This window comes from Triticum dicoccoides, chromosome 3B, assembly GCF_002162155.2.
Source record: "Triticum dicoccoides isolate Atlit2015 ecotype Zavitan chromosome 3B, WEW_v2.0, whole genome shotgun sequence".
Lineage (NCBI taxonomy): Eukaryota > Viridiplantae > Streptophyta > Magnoliopsida > Poales > Poaceae > Triticum > Triticum dicoccoides.
This window is the reverse complement of record NC_041385.1, coordinates 781128089-781138254: the sequence shown is the minus strand read 5'-3', so window position 1 is coordinate 781138254 and position 10166 is coordinate 781128089. Positions and strand designations below refer to the sequence as shown.

Below are 10166 nucleotides of genomic sequence, written 5' to 3'. Positions count from 1 at the left end.
CCCCGCCGCTGCCCCGGCCTCCCCCGACCGCGTGTTGCCCCGGCCTCCCCTGACCCCGCCGGTGCTCCTGCAGCCGGCCGCGGCTGCTGCAGCCGGTCACGGCTTTGGCCGGCCCCGTCCCTCCCATCCCCGACCGCCCCTGTCTCACCACCCCGTCGACCGCCGCGCCCCCTGTCGCGCCCCTCTCGGTGAGCTACTTTTTTTCATTTTTTTTCTACTGCTGGATGGATGAATGAATGCATGGATGGATGTTGGATGTTAGATTGTTAGGTTAGATGATGATCTTGTCATTTGGATGTTAGATGGATGTTGGATGTTAGATGTTGGATGTTAGATTTTTATCATGATGTTCTTGTCATTTGACATGTGCTCCAAAATTGGTATAAGATGAGTGGTTATTTTTATCATGATGATCTTGTCGAAAAAATTGAACCGGACAAAATTTGACACTTGACAAAATATGATTATTTTTCATAGTTTTAAGTGTCAATGCTTAATGTTAAGTAGCTATGTGAGATGTGCTGCAAAATTATGATATGATGAGTGGTTATTTAATCATGATGATCTTGCTAAAAAATTGAAGGAGAAAATTTGACACTTGACGAAACATGATTTTTTTTCACAGGTAAAAGTATCAATGCTTAATGTGAGGTGATGACCTAAATTTTTTCACTCGGTGTAATTAACAGGATTTGTGGTGTTCCATCTTCCTGGAGTGATTGTCGATGTTGGAGGTGATGGTCAACGTCGGAGGGTGAGCAACAATTCCATGACCTCGTCCACTTTTTTTTTCCATGTCACTAGATTAAATTTTCACATCAAGTCGCGTAACCTAGGCCTCCCGTCCGAAAGGGTTGCATCAATAAATATGCATTCAATTGCATATTTATCACCGCAGCTCTTTCGGATTCTCCAGCGCTTTCCACGGACAGCTCGAGGATGTGTAGATTGGGTACGTTGTTCATGCTCTACCCCGTTCCGAGACAGGATTTCGGCGGCGCCTCCCTGTTGTTCTCCGGATGCACATTCTCTCAGCATTTTGCCGAGACGTGTATTTGGAGAACAGCGGGGAGGTGCTGCCGAAATTTTGTCTCGGAATGGGGTAGAGCATGGACCGTACTCAATCTACACATTCTCGGGTGGGATTAGGACCCATATTTACCTATTAGAGATGTAGGTGGATTAAATGTCGATTCTCGTCAACCTTGTAAAAAATAAAATATTGATGTGGGTAATTTAAATGAATCCTTAATTTTTTTGTGTGGCTTCCAATAAAGCAGAGATGGCAGATAATCAGTGGATGTATAGTGGGTTTTTCTGTTGGAATCAAGTAACAATAGAGTGGGTCGAGAAAACTGATGTGTTTTTGAAAGAGATATTCCGTAGTCCAATGAGGATCGTGCCAGAATGCCCGTGTGCCAAATGTAAGAGACGTATCCGCAGAGATAAGAGTGAGATGACTAAGCACCTTCGCACGAATGGATTTATGCCCAACTTTAATATGCCGATAAACTTTGCCCAGCGGGACCGTGGTAGAGAGGATGTGATACGACAACGCCTCGCTGGTTATGAGGACGATAGGGTTAGAGACATGCTAGATGGTGTCTTTGCTGCACAGCCAACACCTCCTTCACATTCAGCGAATGAACCGGAGGAGCCAGAGGAAACCACAAAGGCCTTCCTGGAAATCTTGGCCTCGTCAAAGAAACCTCTCTATGAGGGTGCCAAGCTGTCTGTGCTGGATGCCATCTCGCAACTGATGGCAGTCAAGGCTGAGTACGGCTGTAGTCGAGGTTGCTTCGAAGCATTTCTGGGAGTATGGGCTAACAGCCTGCCTGAGGGCCATGAACTGCCGAAAACCATGTACGGTACGAAGAAAATCATGAAGGCGCTCTCCATGGACTATGAGAAAATACATGTTTGTCCAAAGAATTGCCTTTTGTTTAGGCATGAGTATGCGGATGACAACTATTGTAGGAAGTGCGGTTCCTCTCGGTATATTGAGGTGGTCGATAATCATGGTCAGAAGCAGCAGCTAAAAATCCCTGTGAAGGTTCTGTGGTATCTTGATTTTATAAAAAGATTGCAGCGCCTTTTCATCACCGAGGAGTCTGCCAAAATGATGAAGTGGCACAAGGAAGGGAAAAGGTACAATCCAAAAAAAATTGTACATACATCAGAAGGTGAAGCATGGAAGTAATTCGATATAAAGTACCCGGAGGAAGCAGCCGAGGCTGGGAATGCCAGAATTGCTATAACAGGTGATGGTTTCAATCCATATGGTATGTCGTCTAATCCATACAGCTGCTGGCCATATTTGTTATTCCGCTCAATCTCCCTCCCGGCGCCATAATGCAATGCAAGACCATGTTCCTGTCGCTTATAATTCCGGGGCCTGAATATCCGGGGAAGAATTTGAGTGTGTTTATGCAGCCGTTGGTGGATGATTTGCACCATTCTTGGTACTTCCCGAGGTTGACATACGACCGGCATCTGTAGAAAAATTTCTTGATGAAAGTTTGGCTACAGTATTGCATGCATGACTTTCCCGGCTATGCCCTGTTCTGCGGATGGTGTACAAGTGGAAAGATGCCTTGCCCAGTGTGCATGCAGGCCTTGATTTTCATTTGGCTGAAGAAGGGTGGCAAGTATGTTGCCTTTGACCTGCATCGACAGTTCCTCCCTCCAGACCATCCTGATAGGGAAGACAAGAAGAACTTCACAAAAGGCAAAGTTGTCCATGAAGTAAACGAGATTCCAACGTTTTCTGGTGCGGATGTGCTTGCTCAGCTGAAAGCTCTTAAGCCTGCAGGTAAAGGGAAAGGCAAAGGCAAAGGGAAAAATGTTTTGAAGGATATGGTGAGATGCACAACTGGACTCACATTACCCCCTTCATGCAGCTTCCCTATTTTAAGGACCTCAAACTTCCATACAACATCGACGTGATGCACACCGAAAAGAATGTCGCGGAGTCCCTTTTTCACACGATCCTCAACATTCCTGATAAGACAAAGGATAATGTTAATGCTAGAGTCGATCAACATAATATTTGTGATGGACCACGTCTTCACATGCAACCTCCCACAGGCAGTCGAAAATCTTGGTTCAAGCCAGATGCTGACTTCATACTTAAAAAGGATCATAAGATGGAGGCATTCAAGTGGCTGAAACACGTCGTGAAGTTTACTGATGGTTATGCGTCGAATATAAGTAAGGGGGTCAATCTTTCAACGGGCAGAGTGACCGGGCTCAAGAGTCATGACTATCATGTATGGATTGAGCGGATTATGCCGGTGATGGTTCGGGGCTATTTTCCCGAGCGTGTCGGGCGTGTGCTTGCAGAGTTAAGCCATTTCTTCCGCACACTTTGTGCTAAAGAAGTATGTCCTAAGAAGATAAAAGAAATGCATAAGAAGGCGCCGGAGTTGATATGCCAGCTAGAGAAGATCTTCCCGCCAGGCTTCTTTACTCCGATGACACATCTCATTTTGCACCTTGCGAACGAGGTATTGTTGGGGGGGCCTGTGCAGTATCGTTGGCAGTACGGCCCTGAGAGACAGAACAAGCATTTGAGACAGAAATGTGGAAACAAAGCAAGATTGAAGCTTCCATAGCTGAGGCAGTTATCCTAGAGGAGGTGGCAGACCTCAGGACAGCCTACTATCCGGACCATGTTCCCATGTTGCACAATAAGGTGTTTCGATAGAATACAGAAGAACCCAAGTATAAACCCAAGTTGCTTCTATTCATCGGGCAAGGTGGCAGGGATGGATGCTCGGCATCTTATGTCATGCCACGAGATGAGTGGGAGGATGTCATGTTCTATATCTTGCACAACATCAAGGAAGTTGAGGATGAGTGGATGAGGTAATACCTTTTCACCATTCTTTTAGTCAATTCATTATGTTCACTTTGCCTAGTTCTTATACCGCTTTTCTTATTGTAGTCGATTCGTTGAGGAAGAGTGGACGGGAATGTTGCCTCCTACTGAAGCGGAGGCACTTGCTCTTCTCCGAAAGGGTGCTGATGGAAGGAAAAATTTCGTTGTGTGGTTCATGGAGAAAGTAATATTTCACACTTCCCTATTACCCATTTCACACTTCCAATTAAACTCATGCACCCTATAATTTCAATTAAACTTGTAGGGAAATGATCCGAACGAATCAATGGATGAAGAATTGAGATGGGTTTCCATGGGTTTTGACCCTACGATCATGACATGCCAAAAGTATGATGTGAATGGGTATCGCTTCCATACAGAGGAGCACCAGAACAGTCGGCCTTATCCCAAAACCATAAATACCGGAGTCTTCACCGAAGGAGATAATAAAGTAGATTACTACGGAAGGGTAGGAAAAATATACGAGCTTACATTCAAACGTGGCCGTAAACACCTAAGTCTCACTGTGTTCAGATGCCGATGGTTCGACCCCAAAAAGGGTCTGAGACATATGCCTTCTGTTGGTTTAGTTGAAGTTAAACCATCAACCGTCTATGCCGGAGTTGATCTCTTTATCGCCGCTACCCAGGCCACACAAATATATTATTTGCCTTACCCATGCTAGAAAGAGTACCTAAAGGGTTGGGAAGTTGTGTTCAAGGTGTCGCCACATGGTAAGCTACCGGACCCGAACGATGATGATTACTACAACATAAACCCCATGACATACGAGGGAGTGTTCTTTCAAGAGGAACATGATGACGTGGTCCGAAACAAGGAGGATGATGACTTGGGTTATGTTGACCTGGACCCAAATGACGACGGCGCACGGATTGATGGTGAGGCAGTTGTGAATCAAAGAGACATAATTATGCTTGAAAAGTTAAATGAAGACGCTGACGCTGGCGATGAGGAAGAGCCTCCACCTCTGTCAGACAACGAAGAACATATGCGGGATAGTGATGATGAGACCGGTCGACAAATAGATTACAATAGTGATGATTCATATGAGTTCTAGAAAATGTATGTTCATTTAATGATCATTACAATAGTATGCTTAATGTGCTCTTCCGTTATTAATGTCTTTCCTATATGCTTTTTTTTATATCCTTACTAATTGTTTATTCTCTTCTCAATGCAGGTTTGCTAATCATGGGCAAGTCCAGCGGTGCCAGTTTCCTTAGTAAACTTAAAGGGGGACTTACTCGGAGTGGACAAGCCCACAAGGTTCCCTCCCGACTACGCGAGGATGGCACCTCACAGGGAGGTGGAGGGGTCGGGGGAGGAGACCCTAGAGGAGGAGGGGGTGGGGGGAGATCCCCTAGAGGATGAGGAGGTGGGGGGAGAGGCAACCGAGCCAAAAAACTCCGGGCCGTGTCCGAAATAGGAGGGTCTTGTTCGATGCCCTCCTATGCTGATGCAGCTTCTAAGTCTGAGGAGGAGGAGTATGTTCCTGATGCCGAGGAGGAGGAGGGTGAGGAGGAGGAGGCCAAGGAGGAGGAGGCCGAGGAGGAGGAGGCCGAGGAGGAGGGTGAGGAGGAGGGCGAGGAGGGTGGAGGGGAGGTTGACCCTGAGTTGTGGGGTGACTTGCCACCGGGTGCTCTGCATGGGTGGCTGCGTGGTAATGCCGGAGTACCTACACCACCTTCTATCGAGGCGCACAAGTGGCTCATTGAACCTGCGGGGACAGAGTAAGTGCATCCCAATCATATTTTCAACACATAACAACATTTTTTTATTGTACACATGGCAACCCTTTGATTCTTTTGCAGTAACTGGATCCTTCGCGGAAAGGGCCGTAAACCGAACGGCCTTATCACTGTCCTGTTGAAGGAGTTTTGGCCTGGCCTATTCTGCCCGCGGCTAGACAGGAACCTGCAGTTGCGTGTTTTGGCCACAAGTTGGGCCCACTATGAGGCTTGCAGCAACACGGAGTACGGGATGGCCGCTAAGGCTGTGATCACCAAATTTTGGGTAAGTTCCCTTTTTAATCACTTGTCTTCAGTTTTGTTCACAGTTTATATTGAATCACTCAACTCATGCCTTGTTTGCTTCTGGTTTATGCATGATTGCAGCAACTCTATAGAGTTCTTGACGAGCAAAAGGCCAGAGCCGACGTGGTCTTACTTGCGTCTGCAAAGAAGAAAGCTCGTCAGTTGCAGTACGAGGTGCGTTGGGTTGCCGTCTCGCAGTACTACCACATCTTCCTGCAACAAAAGATGACCAAAACTCAAGCACAGAGGCAAAAAAATTACCATGAGTAGGGAGCAGTTCATGATGGTAACTATTACCGACTTTTCATTGTTTCAAGGAGTCAACTATATGTTTCGTGCTCACATGTCATGCTTCCAAAATTTGCATAGGTTGTTCCTCGTTGGTGCTATAGAAGACATGACGGATGGGCGTGTTTGGTGGATAGGTGGGTTGGTGACGATCCAGAGTTTGCTGCCAAGAGCATCAAGGCCCGGGCTAATCGTGGAAAAGACGGGACACACGGTCAAGGAAACAGGAACCACTGGAGCTTCAAGGCCATGAAGGTATATCTATATGCATGATGCATTTTGGTTCTTCTTTACCGTCATGTTCTTATGTATGGCTAACTTCTGTTTGACGTTGCAGGAGGACAAGTTGCAGAGGCTGCTCTCAGACATGGAGTCATGGATGCTGGCCCGCGAGCGGAGTGATTGCAAGGAGGGCAAGAGCCAGTACTACGGCAACACCGAGCAACACCAGGAGTCTTACACTCAGAACTATCAGAAGTTGCATCCGGATGTTCCCGTTCCTGAGGTCGCCAAGTCTCAGATCGACGACACGGCAGTGGTGGCCATCCAGGGTAAGTCCCATGGCCGGTATCCGTGTTTCGATGGCTTGATCACTCCGTCGATCTCGTACACACGGCTTCGAGCTACCAACCCGAGCCCGTTAGAGAGTACGGGGCGTTCGTAGCCTCCCTTAGTCCGCCAACGTGCTGTAAGTACTTCCCCTTATCTTCTTTGTCTCTATCTTTCTTAGTTTATTTTCATCACTACCCACTTAGAAACAACCTCAATTTTGTAGGCATATCAGGCCTTTCTCGAGCATAGGCATATTAAGGTGAGGGAGTACTTGCAACGAGTGAAGGCAAACGATGATTACAGCCGTCAAGTGATGGCAGTTAGTTTTGCCCTCTTAAACCAAGCTCAAATTTGCACTTTCATTCCTTCTGACTTTCTAGTTTGCTTGTTTAACTAACATCCAGACTATGTTGGCGTCTTGGACTAACCGCATGGAGCCACCACAAGTTGGACCCCCACCACCACCTGCGGGAGACGCCCCACACATTCCCACATTCGAGGAATGGCTGGCACTAGGCGGTGATACTCCGGTTAGTACATTTGCCTAACTAATGACAAACTAGTTCTCGTTCATTCAACACTATCATGTCATATTTACCGTTAGAATCTTCTTTCAAACATGTAGGGGACCGGTGGCTCGACTCCTGCTCCGTCGACCCCAGTCACTCCGGTCTGGCAGAGTGATGGTGGTCGTGGTGGCCGTTTTGGCGGAGGTGGACTTGGTCGTTGCGGTTTTGGCGGAGGTAGACTTGGTGGTGGCGGTTTTGGCGGAGGTGGACTTGGTGGTGGTGGTGGTTTTGGCGGAGGTGGTGGTTTTCGCGGAGGTGGACTCGATGGTGGTGGTGGTTTTGGCGGAGGTGGACTCGGTGGTGCTTGATGTCGATGATGATTCCGTGTATGCGGTCGTTGTGCAATGTCTTTCATATTTCAACTTTTATGATGTTTCATGTCTTGCACTACTCTTATGTTCGTGAACTTTCGCCGGTGATGATCTTTAGATGATGAACTTGACTATGTTTAAATGATGATGATGAACTGTCATATTTCATATTATTCTGCTTTGAAATGTTGTCAAATGAATTGAAAAAGAGAAAACATGGGAAAAAAACAATGCCTACGGCAAAGCCGTCGGCATATATACGCTCAGGAGCCACCAGGAGGCGCCACATGGCACGGCTATGCCTACGGCAAAGCCGTCGGCATAGATGTAGGCATAGACCTGATCTATGCCGACGGCCAAGCCGTCGGCATACCTTTGCCACGTGTCTTATCCTGAGTCGCCAGCGGTTTTGATGGCGCCGTCCGTTGCCGTCAGACGGAAAACAACGCCGACGGCTAAACTATGTCCACGGCTGCCCCACGGCCGTCGGCATACGCTCCTACGCCGACGGCTATATTACGCCGACGGTTTGACAGAACTACGCTGACGTGATCTACACTGACGGGGCTATGCCGACGGCAGCCGTAGGCATAGATCTATGCCGACGGCCCTGGGCCGTAGGCATAGCCCGCGAGTCCGGCAGTGGCGGGGCTTGCGTGCTCGGGCCTCGCGCTCCAGGCGCAGGTCGCGGACACGCAGAAGGTCGGTAACAAGTTCGCGCTCTACCTCCCCAGCGCCGGCTCCGGCGCCGGCATGGCCATATTCGGCGGGGGGCCGCACTTCCTCCTCCCGCCGGGGGCCGGCCGGACGTCAACGCGACCCTGGCCGGGTACACGTCGCTGCGCAAGCACGGCGATTCCCCCGGGTACTACATCTCGGCTGACAAAAGGCATCGCCGTGAACCAGGCTCGGCTGCAGCTCGATGACGGATACGGCTCACCGCTGGTCCTCAAGCTGTGCTCCACGATCCCCTACACGGCGCTCCGGCCCGACGTGTACCGTGCGTTCGTCAAGGCGTTCAACCAAACCACGGCGGAGAGGGCGAGGATGGCCCCGCCGGCAGCGGTGCCGTTCGAGCTGTGCTACGACTTGGCGCGGCTGGGCTACGCCGTGCCGCAGATCGACCTGATGCTGGAGGGCGGCAGGAACTGGACGGTGTTCGGCGGCAACTCCATGGTGCAGGTGAGCGACGACACGGCATGCCTCGCGTTCGTGGAGATGAAGCAGGGGGAGGTGGACAAGCAGGGCGGGTCGCCGGCGGCGGTGATCGGAGGGTTCCAGATGGAGAACAACCTGCTGCTGTTCGACGAGGAGAAGCAGCGGCTCGGCTTCAGCTCGCTGCTCTGGGGCAGGCAGACGACGTGGAGCAACTTCAATTTCACCATGGCTGCCTAGCTAGCCGCAGGTTTATGCCATCGTGTGCTACATGCGTGTTTTTTTTCCAATTGATCGCATTCTCTGAAATCGAAACATGATGAATAATAAACTGGTGTGTCCACAAAGCATTTTTTAAGAAAAAAGTATATTTTTGGTCCTTGAACTCTTCTGACAGTTTAGAAATCGTTCCTCAACTCTAAACCGGGGAGTTTTTATCCCTCAACTATCAAAACATGATAGTTTTCGTCCCACATGCCGCTTCGGGCGGTTATAGTCCGGAATAAACAGTAAATCAGTGAACAATAAAATCGAAAAAATAGCAAAAAAAAGTCTGAAATTTTACAGCATCAAAGATAATCTAGTGCGCAAGACCCGTGCAAAATTTCGTGGTGTTTCGACATTCAAGCAGCTCGTGGCAAACAAAAAACTGTAAATATGTACGCCGGTGAACAGTAAATTAAAAAAATAGCAAAAGAAATTAAAAAAAGCATGAAACATTTTGGCATTAAAGATGCTCACGTACGCAAGATGCATGCAAAATTTTGTGATCAAATGACATACGAGGAGCTCTCGCAAAAATAAACAAAATAGCGCACTTTTTAAAAAAAAAATCTGAGCCAAATTTTGTTTCTTTTTGTCACGAAGTTCGTACAATACCCAAACAACACGAAACTTTGCACGCACGTTGGGCACCCAAGCCTCTTTTATGTCAAAAAAATTCATACCGCTTTGAATTTTTTTGCTATTTATTTTGAATTTACTGTTAACTGACGTACAAATTTATAGTTTTTTGTTTGCCATGAGCTGCTCGAATATCAAAACAGCACAAAATTTTGCCCGTGTCTTGCGCACCAAAGTATCTTCAATGTTCTAAAATTTCAGAATTTTTATATTTTTGTTGCTATTTTTTTCGATTTTACTGTTCACCCCGGACTAAAACCGCCCAAAGCGGCACGAGGGAGGAAAACTATCTGGTTTTGATAGTTGAGGGACAAAAATTCTCCGGTTTAGAGTTGAGGGACGATTTCTAAACTATGGGAAGATTTCAAGGACGAAAAATATACTTACCCCTTTTTTTAAACACGATACAGACGCAAGCGCTCATACATACGCGCATACGCTCACCCATATGAAC

General features: G+C 47.8%; 1 pseudogene; it reads left to right on the top strand.

Annotated features, from left to right (window-relative positions):
* LOC119280019 overlaps positions 1–9049 on the top strand; it is a 28908-nt pseudogene extending 19859 nt beyond the window's left edge.
* The last annotated feature ends 1117 nt before the right edge of the window (positions 9050–10166 follow it).